Raw genomic sequence first — 20,691 nt, 5'->3', positions numbered from 1 at the left:
GAGAGAAAAGAAGATAGCTAGCTAGCTAACTAGAAGATAGCTAGTAATGGCTAGAAATTAATTTTAAAGGGAAGATGTGATTTTTTGATTCTGTTTCATGTTGAAGAGTTCTCCTGTGCATACCAACTTTTTCACTTTTTGTATTGGTGAATGCTAAAAGTACATGGGTGAGTGGCAGAGGTTTAGCATTGCTAATTTGAAATCAGAAACATTACATTAGCAACCAAAACAACTGCGAACATTTTCTTAGTTTTAAAATAACTTTGTATTTATTATGTCATCAATTGATTCTTTGGAATGAAAGCATCCACAGTAATCAGTGCAACACAAAAAATGTGACAAATATATACAAGTGAATTCCACCTCCTTGTATCCCCTTGCACATCAAAATAAACAAAATCTGCTACAAATCCTGACACTCAGTCGAGAGGACTCACAATCCTGCCTATTATATATACTGTATGTAGTATTTCTTGGCAAAACCCAGAGTAAATTTTAATGTCGCAATGTCCATCTTGGGAGACCCCAAATACCACTGCACCCCTGAATCCTGATTTGCACTTTAAGGTCCATGATCCGTGGCAGCAGTTGGACATGCCTGTTCTACTCCTTGGAACAAAGTAGACTATAATGATATAAAATCTATTATATACTAAACTAGTTTAGTAACAAAATAAATCTTTAGAGTCTCCTCATTTTTCATATTTAGTGAGACAAAATCAACCACCTTTTTTCCAACAGGACATTTAATTATACCTTCGCTGGTATAAACATTTTCAACTTTGTATATATAAAATCTAATGTTTGTCTGTCTGTCTGTTTGCTTTTCACAAGAGAAGTACTAAATGGATTTAGATTGTTTTTTTTTTTTTCTATAATTTGCTGAAACATTCCGGTTGATTTTGTGAGTTCTGTCATCGTATGTATCAGAGTTTGCTTGCATGTGCAATTTATTCCAGTGAATTTGAAACAGAGGCTGCAGGCCGAGGGGAGGAGGAAGCATGCCGTCAGGAGTGAGGAGCCAGGGTTGAGCCCTCTTCATTCAAGTGCCAGCCTCCATTCGATTCGCTCTACCTCTCATCACATTTTGAAGTGTACCTTGCCTCCACTTAGCTAGCAATACCTGTTTGTTTATTGATTTTTAAAGTTTGTCCTGTTGTACTACTACACAGGAGGTGCCGGCAGAAGACAGCTAATAGTAATATAACTGAATGTTTTAAGCATACATCTGTTACAACAAGGCACAAAGCATGTCCAATTTAAGTGATGAAAAAAATTAAATTATATATGTACTGTGTGTACATATGTAGATAGTTTTTGAGGTAAACTTTGAACACTGCTTTTATGATCATACTCCTATATCTACAGTCGATTTCTGGGATCCACCAATATCCAGTTGCTGGTGTTTATTTTGCACCCTTGGCCAAACTTATTAGTTTGCCAACCAAGGTTATTATAGTTAACGAAAACTAAAACCAAAACTTAAACTATTATTACATTTTTTTTTCGTTAACTGAAATAAAATAATTTACAAAACCGAAATGAAAAACTAAAACTAAATGAAACTATTAAAGTAGCTGGAAAGACTAACTGAAATTTAGTAAATTATTACTTTAATATTTTTAGTTTTTGAATGAATATTCTTGCCATTAGTCTTTAACCCTTGTAACCTTTAACTCTATAACAGAAAGTACTCCACCACGTTGCACCCGCATATATTCATCCAGTGAACAGCGGATGGTAACGGAGGGCGGGTGTTCACACAGCATTTGTGGTAACACAGAGAGCTGACTACGGGGGCGTAAAATGTGTATAATAGAAAGCGATTTACTGTGCCTCCTTTCTTTACACTTGTTGTATATCAACATGTAATTCAAACGCGTGAAATCAGAATGTGTAGGTCAACAAAACCTTTACCGTATAGACAGAAAATCACGACTGAGTAACATTTCAGTTTATCTCTGAGGTGTCTGCGTTTTGTTGACAATAACTCATCTGCACAGGAGAAATCCTTTCTGAAAATAAAATGTCACTGATCAAGAGACTGACTAGGTCATCATACAAGATCAGCATATTGTTACTGACCGATAACTTTTGCTTTAAAAAGGTCATTTAACAATGAACCGACACAAACCTTGTAAAATTCCTGAGTTGGCAAAGTCTCTACTGAACTACTGGTAGGTAGGTGAAGAGAGTTTGCCAACTGGTGAAAAACTAAACATACTAATGTGTTTTTGTATTTATTCTATATTTATTAGTTTATCTTTTTTTTGTTTACATTCACAGCTCAAAATAACTGATATTGTGAAAATAATCCAGCAGCAGAATTATGTTTTAAACTGTTTGTCCCTCTTTTTTCAATTTTTCTGTCTCTCTTTCTCTCTCAAAATAGATAGAAGAAATATCATAGTCTGTTTTTTCTTAACAATAACCATATCATGCAGTACATATTGCATACCAGGGATTTTTCCTGCCTTGCATCAAACCTGCTGGGGTAGGCTCCAGTTTTCCGGTGATCCTGCTCTGGATAAGCGGCCTTAGATAATATTGTTTCTAATCTCAGATGCTGTTTCTGTCATTTTGTGCCCATCTATACTCCTATTACCTGCTCTTGCTCTGCTCATTATGGGTTTACTGTTCTTATGTGTGGGCTATTTTAGTCTCACTACCCCTAACCGTTACACTACATGCTTGCTTTTCTTTTAATAGAGCTAAGTGGGATCTGCACACTGATTTCTAACTAAAGAGTCCTTTTCTTCCTAAGCCCCTATGATTTTCATCATCAAGCTTGTCAGAATACGGTAGTATCTATTTTCTGATTTTTTATCTTTTCAGGCCTGTAGGTGGCATAATTCTGTCTATACATTGTATGTGCCTGAGATGGAATCAGAGATCAATATGTCTGGTAGAAAATAAAGCCCAGTATGGGAGATTTTTGAATGCAATATTGAAGGCATTAATTATAAGCACATTGTCTTGGAGCAGGATATGTGTGCTATAGACATTTTGAGTAAAAACTCCTCAGACCTTAAAATTCATCTAAATTTCAATACAAATTTGCCCATTTTGGGCAATAAAAAGAAAAGACAAAAACAGTCACACACTTACCTATCATTAAAATAATATTATATCCAAACTTTTTAATTGTACAGTCTGATTGTGAAACAAAACTTAACTCCATAGTAGCACTTTAACCATACCATAATTACTAAAACTAAATAGATACTAAAACTAATAAGTATAAAAATAAAATGGAAATGTCTTTTTGAAATAAAAACTAAATTAAAAATAAAAACATATGATTAAGGAAAACTAAAACTAAACTGAATTTCCAAGTAAAGTCAGAAATAATTCACACATACTTACCAGACCCAGCCAATTTAAAAACACCAATTAAAAATGTACATGCATAAACTTCTGTATGAAGAAGGGGAACAGGGTTTAACTAGAGAGGGAGAAAAACTTGCAGACAGAAGAATTAACAAACTTCACACAAATACACTGATCTGGTTGGGAGTTAAACCCAGTCTCCTAAAAAGCTACACTGAGCTACAATGTCATGTAATAGCTATGATATATTATACAAACATTAACAAATATTAAGAGCTACTGCTAATGGTGTTACCAGAATGGAGAGAGAATGGATTTGCCACAGAAATTATTTAAAAAGAAAATAAGATTATGAAAATTGTTCACATTTTATTTTTTACTAATCAATGCTTCATTTAACAAAGTCAACAAAAATCAATACTGTATTTCAAAATGAGAAGCAATCAATATGTGAAATAAACCCACATGATGTTCCCTCAACCACCCCAATATTTTTCCAAAATTTAAATACAATAGAAAATGTCATATTTTTACCATTTTAGACATGATTAAATAATACTGTAGATCCTAAACCTGTGTGCATAAAATCTCTCAAGAGGGGGAGGAGAATATTTTAATTTCACTGGATTATTCATTATTGCTATCAATTCAATTTACCAACAACGCTGAGATAAATTGGTTTATTTTACATTTTTAAATGATCTGTATTCTAAATTACCTTTTTGTACTTGAGAATAGGTTAGGAGTAAAACAATATTATAACCAAGGATTCAACTTAGGAAGTTGTTAAAAGTGACTTAAACAAAGTCTGGCAAGTTTTTCACAACATTATAAAAAATTAAAGAACATACACTCACCTAAAGAATTATTAGTAACACCTGTTCAATTTCTCATTAATGCAATTATCTAATCAACCAATCACATGGCAGTTGCTTCAATGCATTTAGGGGTGTGGTCCTGGTCAAGACAATCTCCTGAACTCTAAACTGAATGTCAGAATGGGAAAGAAAGGTGATTTAAGCAATTTTGAGCGTGGCATGGTTGGTGGTGCCAGACGGGCCGGTCTGAGTATTTCACAGTCTGCCCAGTTACTGGGATTTTCACGCACAACCATTTCTAGGGTTTATAAAGATTGGTGTGAAAAGGGAAAAACATCCAGTATGCGGCAATCCTGTGGGCGAAAATGCCTTGTTGATGCTAGGGGTCAGAGGAGAATGGGCCGACTGATTCAAGCTGATAGAAGAGCAACTTTGACTGAAATAACCACTCGTTACAACCGAGGTATGCAGCAAAGCATTTGTGAAGCCACAACACGCACAACCTTGAGGCGGATGGGCTACAACAGCAGAAGACCCCACCGGGTACCGCTCATCTCCACTACAAATAGGAAAAAGAGGCAACAAATTGCACGAGCTCACCAAAAATGGACAGTTGAAGACAGGAAAAATGTTGCCTGGTCTGATGAGTCTCGATTTCTGTTGAGACATTCAAATGGTAGAGTCAGAATTTGGCATAAACGGAATGAGAACATGGATCCATCATGCCTTGTTACCACTGTGCAGGCTGGTGGTGGTGGTGTAATGGTATGGGGGATGTTTTCTTGGCACACTTTAGGCCCCTTAGTGCCAATTGGGCATCGTTTAAATGCCACGGGCTACCTGAGCATTGTTTCTGACCACGTCCATCCCTTCATGACCTCCATGTACCCATCCTCTGATGGCTACTTCCAGCAGGATAATGCACCATGTCACAAAGCTCGAATCATTTCAAATTGGTTTCTTGAACATGACAATGAGTTCACTGTACTAAAATGGCCCCCACAGTCACCAGATCTCAACCCAATAGAGCATCTTTGGGATGTGGTGGAACGGGAGCTTCGTGCCCTGGATGTGCATCCCACAAATCTCCATCAACTGCAAGATGCTATCCTATCAATATGGGCCAACATTTTTAAAGAATGCTTTCAGCACCTTGTTGAATCAATGCCACGTAGAATTAAGGCAGTTCTGAAGGTGAAAGGGGGTCAAACACCGTATTAGTATGGTGTTCCTAATAATCCTTTAGGTGAGTGTACATCTTTAGGGTTATTTTAATGAAAAAAATCTTAGTAATGACATATTCAATGCCAGTGACTAAATAACTAAGTATTTAAGAGAATGCATTTAAGTGCTGCCTAATTCCAAAATTTTGTAGATTACCAATTAGGCAAATGAACCAGATTCTAAGCAATGTCCAAGGCTGAGAAGCACCTACTGCTTTTTACTTTTGTTAATATCAGTGTAATTAGCAATTCTGAATCTTTGGAAAATCTCAATCCATTGTTTCTTGAGAACATCAGTTTTACATTCCCCCAGTATGTTGGCCTAGTCAACTTTCTTTAAAAACAGTGCTTTATTAAGACATGGCAGCAATGTCATACATGTATGTGCTCGTTGAACATCTATTTCAAAGCATCTTCTCTTTCGGGAATCCGGGGCAATGGCTTCTGTACATTTAAAGTCTTTTAACATTCATTATCTGTTGTACTCAAATATGTTTTAATTTAATCTCCCCTCTCTCTAAGTCACTTATGGTAGAAAACTTATGTAGAAAACAGAAAACAAACATTTTTTTTCATTCAGTCCACAAACAAATACAATAGTACAATGTTAAATGTATTTTTCTAAAATGCCTGATGAGTTGGTTTGAAGAAAACTACTTTCACCACTCTCTTTGTTTAATTTCTTTGTGAATATTTTATTATTTAAAATAAATAAAAGTGGCAACCTTTACCTCGTGTGATCATTGTAATTCATTCTTAACAGTCTACATATTATAAAAGCCCTTTTAACATGATAAAACCCAATAAAACAAAAGTTACAAATTTCACAAATCTTATTTTTAAAAATTATGAACTATTAATAGAATAATTAATAAAATATTTATAGACTGTTAATAGGCATTTTTAATGGATACCTAAACTAAAGTGTCATACATTTATAAATATAACTGAACCTACTATTTAAAGATTTCCTAATTTCACGAAGTAATACACATACTTTTAATGGATTACCATAGATATGACCACTGGATTTCAAAATGGACAAGGCCTTCAAAAATATCCACAAAAAGCATTTCAGAATCCTAACTGGCCTGCCCACAAATTGGCCTCACCCTAGGGGAGCTTGGCTGTAGGAAATTTGGAGGCATAATCATACATAATTAATGTTCCAAAATGTATCAAGAATATCAAAATGTAAATAATATGCCTGACAAGAGGGAGAACCATAAAATTCTGGCTCTAACAGACAAATTCCACAAGAAATCTTTATAAATGAAAATAGCAAAAGAAAGCGCGAACGGCTCAAAAAAAGGAACAAAAAGGAGTTGCTTAAAAGGCAATCCAGAATAAATAAGTGCATAACTAAAACGCAGAAGAATAATCCAGTAAACAGAAGCAAATGATCAGAAACACAGCACAAAAATTTTGAAAATAGCAATTCTCAGAAAGCCCGCCTCCAAAACTTGAAAGAATTCAGTTTCCCAGTCTGCTTTTAAAGGGTGAGGGAGGGTCCCTTAACTGTGAGGTAAGGGTGGACCCGCCTCTTGAGGATCCACCTACAAAATACAAGGACATAACAGAACACAGTTACACACACAGGAACTAAATAATACATAAATAATAAACAATTTCTAAATAACAAAATTGTTAATACATTAAATATACCTACTAAATAATAAACAGACAGATCCATATTAACAGAAGTGACCAAGACAAATAAACAATAGTGAAAACTGAATTAAAAAGACAGAAAAAAGAAATATAAACATAAGCCAGGAAGAAACCATGGTTAAAACATAACACCCATTTGTTTTATTTGAAATTCTTTAACGATTCAGTCTGAGATTCCTGTGGGTTGCTTTGATTTCCAAGCCTGGCCTTCTTGAAAAAGAATGTGCTTATATTCACTATGCTTCTAAGAATGTTTAATTGATATAATCTCTATATATAATCTTCATTTGGATCTTGATCTTTGTTTGTCTGCAAATGAATTAGAAGAAGAAGCACTAGATGGCAGTAGAGAGACAGCTAAAACATAGGCATTGCATTAAGAATCTCCTCCAGGCTTATACTACTGAAGACTGTAGTACTCCAGTCACACCTCAAAACACAGATATTCAAACTAAACAAATTGTTGTGCTTTAAATTAACTAAAGAGATCTTCATTTAGATCTTGATCTTTGTTTGTCCGCGAATTCCACGCATGCGTAGACCACCTTCCAATTTAGTATGTTGTTGTTACTCACGGATGTCAACAATGTGCCGGAATAACGAAAGGGGTGGTGGACAGTGTTACGCTGGTTAGCTCCTGAGGCCTGATTAGAGAATGAGATTGCCAAAGATAAAAGGTACGTGCCTACGTAACATATGAATGAAAGAAAGATAGTGGGTAAAATGAATGACAACGTAACAGCACGTTCCGGAAATTATTATTGTTACGTTGTAGCCGGCAAGTGCTGTGCATCTCACAGTTGTACCGTGGCTTGCTCACATGTCAGTGAAGTGATCCCTATTTATGCTTTAAACAGCCTGGATACCTATGTGTCCCCCTTTTATAACCATTGCTCCGTGTATATTGCCTTACTCTTTGGATTGCCACAAAGCAACCTGCAAGATTGGAGAAAGGTTGAGAAGAGATCTTGAGAGGAAACGATAGCGTCATGAAAACGAGACGGACTGTGAACGGACAGAAGCAGAAATGCTCCTACACCACCACATAATTACTATTCGGATAGTGATTCCGAGTAGGCCGTTCCTATCGAATCAATGTCCAAGGGTTTTCTTTTTTAATTTTGTTTCCCTTATAAAAATGACGAAGGAAACAGTTCACGACTGGCAGCCGCATTTAAACAGGGAGCCCTTCACAGACAACTTTAACATGCGCAACGTAGTTGGGCACACATGGCTAGTTAAGGTTATATTTTATCCTTTGTGAGAGAATATACATAGAGGCACTGACTACAATGGTTAAGGCTAAATTTTACACAAATATTATCAAACATATGTTAATGCATGACGCCATATGAACTTTGGGTACCAGCAAAAGTTTTTACAAAAGGTTTAATTGGAATAAATGGCCTATTCTCCTCAGAAATATTCAGTATTTTTTATTTGTTACCATTCCTTCTAATGTACTTCTGTAGTAGAATTCTTTACAGAAATACAATATACAGTACCTTGTGTATAGCTTGATATAAGAGGTTATTGAGTGACTTTGTGAACATACTGTAATACAGTGAAGATATACAGTGCATCCAGAAAGTATTCATAGCGAATCACTTTTTCCACATTTTGTTATGTGAGCCTTATTCCAAAATGGATTAAATTCATTTTTTTCCTTAGAATTCTACACACAACACCCCATAATGACAAGAGAAAAAAGTTTACTTGAGATTTTTGAAAATGTATTAAAAATAAAAAAAATTGAGAATGTTAATGAAAATGTATCCTTGAAACCCTGGTTTTTGGGGTCTTCAATGACCTACGGTACTTAAGTGTAGAGTATGGGATTACATATAAATGAAATAAAACCAGTTGGTATACACACGAAATGTTCTTTTGAACCCTTTTCATAAAAAATGAAGCTTGTGCTGTGTTTGTTATTGTTCTGTACCTTGGTTAAAAATGTTTTCAAAAATATTGCTAGAATATTTAGATGAGCAACTGGCTTGAAATAAATTACATTTACTAGGTGAGAGCAGTACAGATTAATTGAAATGGACAGTTGCTTATGAATGCAGGACGAATTGATACACTAAGTTTTCTGTGGCTGCAAACTAACTGTATGTCAAAAGTGATGGAGGTCTAATGCCTTTGATTCTCAGTGGCCAAACAGGGTTGGATTTTAAACACTGTAACCAGCCAACACAGCCATAGAATTAAAGCAAGTGCTCCAAGGCTTCTAAAATGTACTGCATGTCCAAATGCTGTCACCATATTTAGACGTATTAATAAAATAACACTAGCCATGTCATTTAAAACAACAAGATTTAATTTATGATATGCTTCATGCAACCAGTGGTTATTGGGAGGGTGATTAAAGTTAAAGTACACAACTTCTTAGTGAAGAATCATACAATTAATGCTGCAGTGGTGTCCTATTATGGAATGTTTTGTAAAACATAATGCTCATATAAAATATAGAGCAGTACCATTGGCCATGACTCAAATGAGCCTTAACGCATCACCTCTGAACAAAGCAGCTGAACTCATCGGGTCTTTTAAATGGCTAGCAATTTACGGTTTTACCCTGCATAGTAAACATTTGGTCAAGAGACATGTAGTTATTCCTAAGTCACTCTCACTCACTCTCATTTTATTTAAAGGAATTGTAACTTATATGTAATGTCCTTTATTTGAATGTTTTAAATCTGCATTCTAAGCAGCCATGATTTTCTAAAGAAATACATTCTGGTGTCCCTTTTTATACCACCTCATTTTCAAAATCAACAGCATTGCTTATGAATATATTCCGCAATGTCTTATAATGAAACATGGATGGCAATGGAGCTGCGCTATTTGCAAAGACCAGCAAATTTAAATTCAAGTTCAGCCATAAAATCACAGGAAAATGCTTACAAAAAAGATGGACTTCTGTCTGTGTAAATCATTTGTCTGAACATTTTTATTTTCTTTAATTTATTTTTTTAGAGTATCATGTTTGCTTTTGTCATAAGCGCCGGATTAACTTAATATATTCTGAAAGAAAAAGAAGAATTGGCTCAACCATTGACCTTTTAAAAACAGCAGCATTTTCTTTTTTTTTTTTATCCATATTTCGTAAATGGAGGAAATATACCTTTCATTAAAAAAACTGACTACAGGTTTTCTTTCGAAAAATTTTTTTTGAAACCCTGTTAACATGTTTTGAGGATTTTAGGAAAGATGTGTGACAGAGTGTTTTTGTGTTTAATTGTGTGAACAACTGTAACTCTAGAATGATTTGACCGATTCTTATGAAATATTGTGGACAACTTGCACTGTTTCATCTTGTGCTGTTTTGGTTTTTAATGAATTCGAACAATTTAACTTCAAGTTTGTAAACTTCTGCTTTTTAAAACTGATACTATCAAAACCCAAAACACTGTTCAGGAGTTCACAAAGTTTAGCATGCACATTTAGGACTTTGAAAGAAAGATATTTGATACTTTTGATTTCAATCCAATTTTAAGTTTACATTTTTTAAACATGAAAGTTCCAGCAGATAAACTCTCTTTTCTAATTGCAAAGAAAAATCATTTACATTTTTGCCTTTATTAAAATACCTACATACCTATTTGTTTTGTATACCTTTATTAAAATGACTATTTACATATTTGTTTTTAGCAGGTACTGCTTTAAGTTTTTAACTCTGAAAGTTAATATTTGAGTTGGGGGTCTTAGCCCCAAAACCACCTTAACTATGTATCCTGTAAATTTCAACTTTTTAATGAAACAAACCATGTGTAAAGGAATTAATACAAAATTCACTTTGCTATGGGGGAATACATTCATTAACATTAAACTATTAAACTCATTATTGCAGAAAAGCTATATAAGTTTCCCTGTGAGGCAGTTTACTGAACCTTAACAATGACCTTGGTCTGGCAGTGTGAACTACTCTTAGCATCCTCCTTATTTTGGAATTCTGTTTTCAAAAGTATTCCTCTCTCCTCTGAATATTCCACCCATTAAACACATTCATTTCAAATATGTGCGGTATTTATATTTTACTTCCTTCAAATGTTACACTATGAGACTGACCAATGACTCCTGCTGTCAATTATGCACATTCTCTAAAAGAGAATTCAGTTTTTGGAATATATAGTAGTAGTTGTATTGTTATGAGTTCAGGAGGAGGAGGAGGAAGTTGGGAGCATGTAATGATACAGGGTGTTGCTACACCCACCACACTACAAACCACCTCAGGATCCCAGATTAGAACCCGAGTGCAGCCATGCAACAGGTGACACCTCAGCACCACAGTATTTCAAATGTTTTTTTACAGTGGCTGGAGTGCCAATCCTGCCACCAAACCCAGAGTTTTTGTCATGATAAACAAGAATGCAGTAAAATACAAAAATTAACCTTTTACAAAACGTTTTGCAGTACTTTCCTTCTGGTCTGCTGTTTCCAGTCCTCTATCATGCCAGTTAGTCTTTCTTTCTTTCTTTCTTTCTTTCTTTCTTTCTTTCTTTCTTTCTTTCTTTCTTTCTTTCTTTCTTTCTTTCTTTCTTTCTTTCACCTCTGAGACCAGTCTTCCCATTCAAACTCCCAGTGAGGCTACTTTGTTTAGCAGTAATAGCCTCAAAGGCTTTCATAGGGCAATTCCGAAAATCTCCAGACTGTCTTTTAATTAGTGGATGTAAATACTGTCTGTCTTCTAAATTTAACCAATCTTGTGTTTAAATGTAGAAGACAATGTGCTTTAACAGGACATCTGGCTCAAACATTGAAAAAGGTCTCTACTTGGTGCAATAGGAGCAGGCCTCAGTGGCCAGTGATCACCTCTGCCATCTCACCTCATAACATTTCATATTTCTTTGTCCGTCTTTCTTGAGGACCTACTATAGGTGCTCATCTAGTATCTCTTTCTCCTATAGGTCAGGTATCATGGCTGACACTGTTTAATTTGTTCTAAGGAAGATTTGGATGGAGTTTTTTGAGGGGGTGATAAAATGTGGAGTGCTTGTCGGTTTTGGGTGATCAATTTATAGCTTTTTTTTTACTTGCATTTATTTAAAGCATGTAACATTTCATCCAATCAAGTCAAACTTAATAAAACTAATTTCAATTCAACCCTATCCCATGAGAAAGAGAGAAAGTCCAACAGCCAGAGTAAAACGTTTGAGAGTAGTATAGAGAGAAAGAAGTCTTTCTCCCCAATATAAGAGCTAATTCTAGAATATTATTGATTAGGTCCTGCCAGGTTTTAAAAAAGTATTGAACAGACCATCCTTGCATGTCTTGTTTAATTTTTTCCAATTGCAAACAGCAAAATTTTATTGAAAAAGAGCTTTATATTTACTTGTGATGTTTAACCCTAGATATTTAAACTGATCTGCAATGATTAAAGGGAAGGTGTCCAATCTAATACAGTAATCCCTCCTTGATCGCGGGGGTTGCGTTCCAGAACCCCCCGCGATAGACGAAAATCCACGAAGTAGAAACCATATGTTTGTGTAGTTATTTTTATATATTTTAAGCCCTTATAAACTCTCCCACACTGTTAACATTATTAGAGCCCTCTAGACATGAAATAACACCCTTTAGTCAAAAGTTTAAACTGTCCTCCATGACAAGACAGAGATGACAGTTCTTTCTCACAATTAAAAGAATGCAAATAGATCTTCTTCTCTTCAGGAGCAGAGAATTTCAGAGGTAGAGAGAGAGCTCGCGCTCGCAAAGAAAAGCAAACAATCAAAAAATCAATACTTGTGCTTTTAAGTTTGCCGCGGCATTTTTTAGAGGTGCGTTAGTATCTTCTAAGCAAACAGCCTCTGTGCAAACAGCCCCTCTGCTCACATCTCCTCCGTCAGGCGCAGAGAACGTCAGAGAGAGAGAACGAGATTAAAGCAACAATCAAAAAATCAATACGTGTGCTTTTGTGCTTTTAAATATGCCGAGCACCGCAATAAAGCGGCATTTTTTTAGAGGAGCGTCAGTATCTTTTAAGCAAACAGCCCCTCTGTCAGGCACAGAGAATGTCAGAGAGGGTGAGAGAGAGGCAGAGACAAGCAAACAATCAAGCTCCGCGCGGGATGCATATCTTATAGCATTGAGGAGTTTTAGTTAATATGTAATACATGCTCTGATTGGGTAGCTTCTAAGCCATCCGCCAATAGCGTCCCTTGTACGAAATCAACTGGGCAAACAAACTGAGGAAGCGTGTAGCATAAATTAAAAGACCCATTGTCCGCAGAAATCCGCGAACCAGCGAAGAATCCGTGATATATATTTAGATGTGCTTACATTTAAAATCCGCGATAGAGTGAAACCGCGAAAGTCGAAGCGCGATATAGCGAGGGATTACTGTACTGTTTGCTAGAGAATTCACTAGAAAAAGCACACTTTTGTTCAAAATAATGTTGAGTCCAGATATCTTTTGAAATTCTGCTAGTATAGTTAGGGCTGCAGCCACTGTATTTTGTGGGTCTGATATATACAGTACCATATCATCTGCATATAGTGATATTTTCTGTTCAAGTCCTTCTCTGAAAATCCCTGATGAATTTAGAAAGTGAACAGCCAATGACTCAGTGGCGATTGCACATAGCAGTGGTGACAATGGGTATCATGTTCTAGTTTGAAGTAGTCTGAAATAATGTTTTTAGTACAAATTGAAGTTTCTGGACTGGTATGCAGTTGTTTGATCCAAGCACATATATTCGGGCCAAACCCAAATTTATGCAATGTGGTGAATAGGTAGTCCCATTAAACCATATCAAATGCTTCTGCATCCAAACATAATAAGATATGTGGAGTGTTAGACTTTATGGGTGAATATATTACATTAAATAGGCATAGAAGATTGGAGGTTAAGTGTCTACCTTAATTAAATCCGGTTTGGTCTTGTGATATTACCGAAGGGAGCACTTTCTCAATCCTTCCAGCTAGAACTTTGGAGAGTATCTTGACATCATTATTCAGAAGTGAGATTGGTCTGTATGATGCACATTGCAATAAGTCCTTATTTTTGTTAATGCCTTTATTGTCTCTGGTTTCCATTAAATGTTGCTAATAAAAGGGGAGCTAACTTAATAAAAATTTCTTTTTATAAAATTCAGCAGGGTAGCCATCTGGTTCTTTCCTGCTCTGAAATGAGTTTATACCATCAGGTAATTCTGATAGTGCCAGAGGTTTATCCAATTCCTCTGCACTGACAGCATCTAGTTTTGGTATCTGTAATGTATCAAAAAACACATTAGATTGTGTGTTGTATTGTTTAAACTGAGTAATTATATTTTGGTACTCCACCCAGATTAGCATCCCGCAAAAAACAACTTCACTCAGCATTACACTTTAATACTGATATGCAACTGTCTGTATCTTCAATTGAGGGTACATTGGCTGACCTAAGAAAGTAGTATATTTTTCTGAATAGATGCATTGTATATTGTGCTCCTTGTTATTTAACACAGATTGGTAAGTGAAAGGGAAATGCCAAAAAGTATATAATACTGATCCCTTGCAGCTCACGCTTTGTGGATGTTAGTCATAATGGTAGAAGCTCAGGAAAGCGTCACACGTGAGGGCTACAATAGGCCCAGCATAGTTGGCAGATGCTTCCCTAGCTCTCAGGGACACAGATCATCACACCATTATAATCTACTCAAAACTAGTTTAGTTTCTACATCCCGTTAATGACAATGCATTTTGCTAAATATGTTAAAATTCCCAAACATTTGCAGCAAATTCATTGAACTCGAAACAATGCAAATTCAGCAGAGTTCACTCATCTCTGCTGTTGAGTATTGGCTGACTTCATAAACTGCTGGTGTGCAGGAAAGCACTTTTTGTACTTCAGACAGTAAAACGTAAAATTGCTGGTGAATACCAGTCCTTAATTAAGAGCAGCAGTATCACTGGAAAAAGGAAGGAAGGCAACCTATTCTATATGGTATCCTAAAAAGTTATGTTTTTTTTAAGTACATAGTTTACTTTATTTAGAATGTCAATGAAACAATGTTTCTCATCTAAGTTTCTACCTTAGAATCAGATGTATCTAATCATAAGTGTTAGGTATACAGAATTCCTATAATTTTTGGTTTGCTTCTCTTAAGCTCAGCAGGATGTGCAGAATCTAAAAGCAGAAAATAAGTAGTTCACTCAGCAAGTTTCCTTGATATCAATTATTTTTCCAGACAATGTTCTATCTGAAGCACAGCTGCCACCTGTGAATTATCATGGCTGAATGCATTGTAATTAAATATAAAATAGTTAGAGGTCACATGTGCAGTGCTGTCATTGGTGTACTGTTTAGTGATAAGCTTACTGACTATTAAATCTCTGGTAAGGTATTAAGTCTACTTAAATGTAATTATTGGCTCAATGCCTAAAAGAGAAAACATTTGCAATCTTCAAGTAAAATTATAGGTCAAAGAAGACCACAAGAGGCAAAAACAATACATTTATTTGCTATACCGTGTATTCAGTAATCGGGTATTCTGCACATTGTTGCATTTACTTTTTGGTTCTGTTCTTACCCAGCATAAAGAGGGTGACAAATCATTATAGAGGATTCGATACCACACATTTTTGGAACTTCTGCAGTGATGAAATAGATCCTGCAGCTAACTCTTTTACCATGTTTTCTAAAGGCAATCAAATACTTATAAGCAAATGGTCTACACTTTTGTAAATGTTTCTGTAACAATCCCTGTATTAGGTATATCATTTGGTGTCATTGCATATATGGAAAACATTTAGACTTAGTTTCATGGTGTAAGACATGCTATTTTTCGTTGTGTTGTGACCATAGCTATATACAATACTCAATATGTGGTGTCACTAGTGTTGCATCTTGTTCCTTGATTTGTATTTAATAGTTTTACAATATAATTTTCTTTTAGTTGCTTCTATGCATGATATATATGGTGAAAATGATGTGTCAGCATAAGTCCCAAATGTTTTTCAAGGATTCCTTTTTGTAGATTGATGTTGCTCATCTTGTATACATTGTACTATATTTCAAAATGTTTGACCAGTTATGAAAATTGTGCAGGCATTTTTAAAGTTGTCTGATTGCCTCTTAAGTGTTTCCTAGCACTTCAATTTTAGTGACATATGAACATTCCATAAGTTTGCTGACTATATCAGAATGCATGTTGCTATTATTAATTAGAAACATTCATTGACCAAGCTTACATACAGACTTCTGAGACACTTTACTGATGGCCTTGCTCCATGTAAAGCTTTGCTACTATTGGATGTACTATTTATCTTCAGCCCTATTAACTAGCTTGAATCCATTTTTGCAAGTCAATTTTGGTGCCCATGGCTTCTTGCTTCAGAAATAGGGCCAAACTCTCTCCAGTGAGATGGAACTTGCACTGGTGAGAAGAACATGCAAGACTCTCACTGGCTTCCTCAAAATATGTGACATTTGCAAATATGTGTGAGGACTGGCAAATTTATCATTAAGTACTTCTTCAAACTGAACTGATTTAAATATACTGTATGTCTTTTGCCGGTTTTAGCAATATTGGTAGAAGCCCATCAGACCTGGAAGTCTTTGGCTTGGTTTTGAATTTGATCTTAATGCATAAGGATGCTTTTAATCTTATATTTTTTATTATTTTCTTTATTCATCTATTTAATCAGTTCTTTGGATTTTTTATTTTATTTGCTTTTTGTAAATTACTGTGTCACAAATCTTTCTTGAACTTTGCGATATCTGAGCTGGGTGCACAGGAAAACACTACGGTGCAGGCAAAATGTGACAGGTGTCTGGTCACATTTATAGGTAATCTAACCTAAACACAGTTAAAATATCTGACTATGACACCTAGTTTTGTTAAGAGACTGGGAACTCTTGAGATTTACAGATAATTGAACATTGGTTTCTGGAGGTGAGTAAACACACAGTGGAAGACACGACAGCAATTTCAAGAAAAATAACAGCAACTTGTATTAAACCAGACTATATAAAATTCACCAAGAAGAAAAAAGTACATAAGAATATAAAAATATCATTAGTGAAAATCTTTTTGAAAAGAAAAACACTGTTTACGACCTTCTAAATACATTTTTTAACATTATTAGAGCCCTCTAGACATGAAGTAACACCCTTTAGTCAAAAGTTTAAACTGTGCTCCATGACAAGACAGAGATGACAGTTCTTTCTCACAAAAGAATGCAAACATATCTTCCTCTTCAAGGTGCGCGTCAGGAGCGGAGAATGTCAGAGAGAGAGAGTAAAGTAAACAATCAAAAATCAATAGGGCTGTTGCGCTTTTAAGCATGCAAGCGGCGCAATGAAGGGATCAATGTGAAGGTAGCCTTTCAGCATTTTTTTACAGGCGCGTCCATATCTTCTAAGCAAACAGCCACTGTGCAGACAGCCCATCTGCTCACACCCCTTCCATCAGGAACAGATAATGGGGCCAATCATACGCCTCCCTGATGGTATTGCATGATGGATAAGTATCTGCCTGTACTGTATTTGTCAGAGAGAGTGAGAGACAGAGAAAAGCAAACAATGAAAAATCAATACGAGCCGTTAGAGCTTTTAAGTGTGCGAAGCAGCACACGGGAAGCATATTGTATATCATTGAGGAGTTTTATTTAATACGTAATATGTGCTCTGATTGGGTAGCTTCTCGGCCATCCATTAATAGCGTCCCTTGTGTGAAATCAACTGGGCAAACAAACAGGAAGCATGTAACATAAATTGAAAGACCCATTGTCCGCAGAAATCCGCAAACCAGCGAAAAATCTGTGATATATATTTAGATATGCTTGCATTTAAAATCTGTGATGGAGTGAAGCCGCGAAAGTCGAAGCGCGATATAGCGAGGGATCACTGTACAAACTTTTTCCAAAGAAGCAGGCAGTTCTTTTATCATAATATTGTATTGGATGTATGTTTAAGCACTGCAAACTTCAAAGCAGGTGACTCTTTTGCAAGACAGGTAAATATCTACATCCTGTAGACAGCCATCACAATAACCAGCGTGAACTTGAACCCGGACACAGGCAGACAGACATCATTGTTTTCACCACACACTCGTTTTATTTACAATATTTACAGGTTGTCCCGCGCTCAACTCCCCAGTGCCTCTTGCACCGATTCCTCAAATCCAGGCCTTACAATGCCTCCGTCTCTCTTTTCAGGCCTTACAATGCCTCTCTCTCTCTTTTCTCTGGCCGCCTCCAGTCCTCCCGCTAGCTCCGTCCTCTTCCACCCGACTTCCGCTCCAGACTGAAGGGAGGCGGCCCCTTATATAGTGCTCCCGGATGAGCACCAGGTGTTTCCGGCATCCACTCCTTGGCCACGCCCCAGCATGGCGGAAGTGCCGGCTGTCCTCCCAGCATCTCTCCGGTCGCCACAATAAGTCTTCCCCCCAGCACTTCCTGGTGTGGCGGAAGTGCTGGGCTCCAGGGTTCCTCAGGCTCCAGGGCGCCGCCTGGCGGTGGCCACGGGCCCCTACAGGATTAGGCTTCCAAGCCCTCTACCCGTGGCCCCCTATACAACCAGGGCGATCGCCCCCTTGCGGTCTGGAGGAGGCACAAGCCCTCCTCTGGTCCTCCTGGGCGTCCCGGCCGGGGACCACACCAGTAACAGGGTCATTCAGGACATTTGCCTTTTCACTTATTACCCTGGTCTCAACATAGGGAGCCTATCGTCCCTTCATCAATTGCCTTTTTACATGTATTTTGTGCCTAAGAGAAAAAAAGAAAACCACCCATTGTACAAAAAAAAATGTTCCCCTGTGGCAAAAATGCTACAGGTACCTCACCATTTTTGAAAATCATTTGAGGTGAGAACACCAATTGTGGACACAAGTCCATAGAAGAAAGACGGTGAATTCAACAAAAATAAAAAGAGTCAAACCTATTCCAATCTCTTAGAATCCTACAACAGGCCAAAATGAGGTGTCAATGGATCCATTAAGTATTTTAAGTATTTTAGTGAAGGTGTCTCCAAGATTCTTGAGTATCTTGCTTTGTTCTCTGGGTGATGGATTGCCCTAACACAGCACATGCTCTTCAACCCAGTTGCTACAAATTTTCATTGGGTGATTAAAATGTGTGATCTTTTGTGGGAGATTTGAAGGACAGTGGAAAGGCCCAGAGGCAGAGTTTGATTGATATAATGAGTGAACAGCAAGAGAGTATACATGGCTCTCCAGTAGGATTAAGGGAAGAACAAATAAAAAATAATTTACAGATGTGTTGTTTTGGTAGCATCTACTGTGACCCTAACAGCAGGACTAGGAGAGATTAGCCATGGGGCTGCAAGAGAAGATAAAAATGGTGCAAAAAGCATTCATTACTCCGCTTGTCACAAAATTTAATTCAAATCATGAATTAGAATATTTATGAAGTGACATTATATATAGGGTGGTTCAGATCTAATTATGCAATTTTCATTACGCTATAACTTATTAAGTGTATCACATAGAAAATCACCCGTAAAATCCCGGACAATCAAGAAGTGTGTGAACTGACTACATGAAGAATTATCTTTGCACCGAACTAGAATCGTCCCTGCCTAAATCAAAATCATCCAGATGATCTGGATCTGCATAATTAGATCTGGACCACCCTGTATTATTTATAGCCATATTGCTTGTATTGTTTTTTTTTGTAATCAAATTTTTAGTGATAATAGGAAAAGGAATACAGTAAAAAGGAAACCATCAATAATGACTGTACTTTGGGGTATGTAAAAACAAAAACAAAACAGCCCTTCATCCCACTTGAGATGACTAACTAAATAGAAGCACAATAAGAGAAAATTAAAAAAAGAGTCAACAGGAAAACTATAACACACTCACACAACACTAGACTGTTAGGAGAAGTAAGGGGAAAAAAAAACAGGAAAAGTGGACAGGAGAAAGTGCCTCATGGAGCAACCTCCAGCCAGCTCTTTGCTAACTGAACAGCATGAAGCCAGTTGTTGATAGTAGAACAAGAAGAGTTGTTGATATGGGATGCTGTAAGTTCAAACAGGCCACGATCGTAAAATGAACACTTCCAGATTGCAGTAGAGACAGGGGCAGATTTCCACCGAGCAGGTAAAAGCAATTTAGCTGCAATGGTTGCAGTCATTAAAAGCCTCTGCTGGGAGAGAGAAAGAGAAAGTAAGGAAAAAGAGGAAAGGTCTAGGAGGAGAAGAACTTGAGGGCACAAAAGAATGGGAAAAGAAGGAATCGTAGAGATGGATTCAGTCACAGCCGGAGGACATTCCCAGAACATGTGGAGGAAAGTGCCAAAAGGTGACATAAAGGGAGTCGGGTACAGTCTATCAATTAAGGGTTAGGATTTTTAGAACAATTTTTGATATTCAGAAAGATGGTTTGTTGGCACAAGGGGAAAGGTATGTTAGCCAATTAGACATTATTGATAAAATTTTGAGGGAAGCTTTGCGGAGGAGAGAATAGAGATCAGATATTGGATTACACTTAAGAGAAGGATGAAGCAAATGAGTACAGAGGATGAACTGGAAGAGGGGAAGAAAAAGGGAACTCCACATGTCCTGAGTACAGACCTCAGCTGCAAATAGAAAAAGTAGGACTTGGAAGGGATAGGATGCTTAGATTGAAGAGAAAGGAACACTTCCAGCCCTTACTGATTAACTATAAGAAGGAAATTGGACGACTTCTGATATTAAGAGC

The sequence above is a fragment of the Polypterus senegalus genome, chromosome 4, assembly GCF_016835505.1.
Source record: "Polypterus senegalus isolate Bchr_013 chromosome 4, ASM1683550v1, whole genome shotgun sequence".
NCBI classification, from domain to species: Eukaryota; Metazoa; Chordata; class Cladistia; order Polypteriformes; family Polypteridae; genus Polypterus; species Polypterus senegalus.
This window is presented reverse-complemented; position numbering follows the sequence as displayed.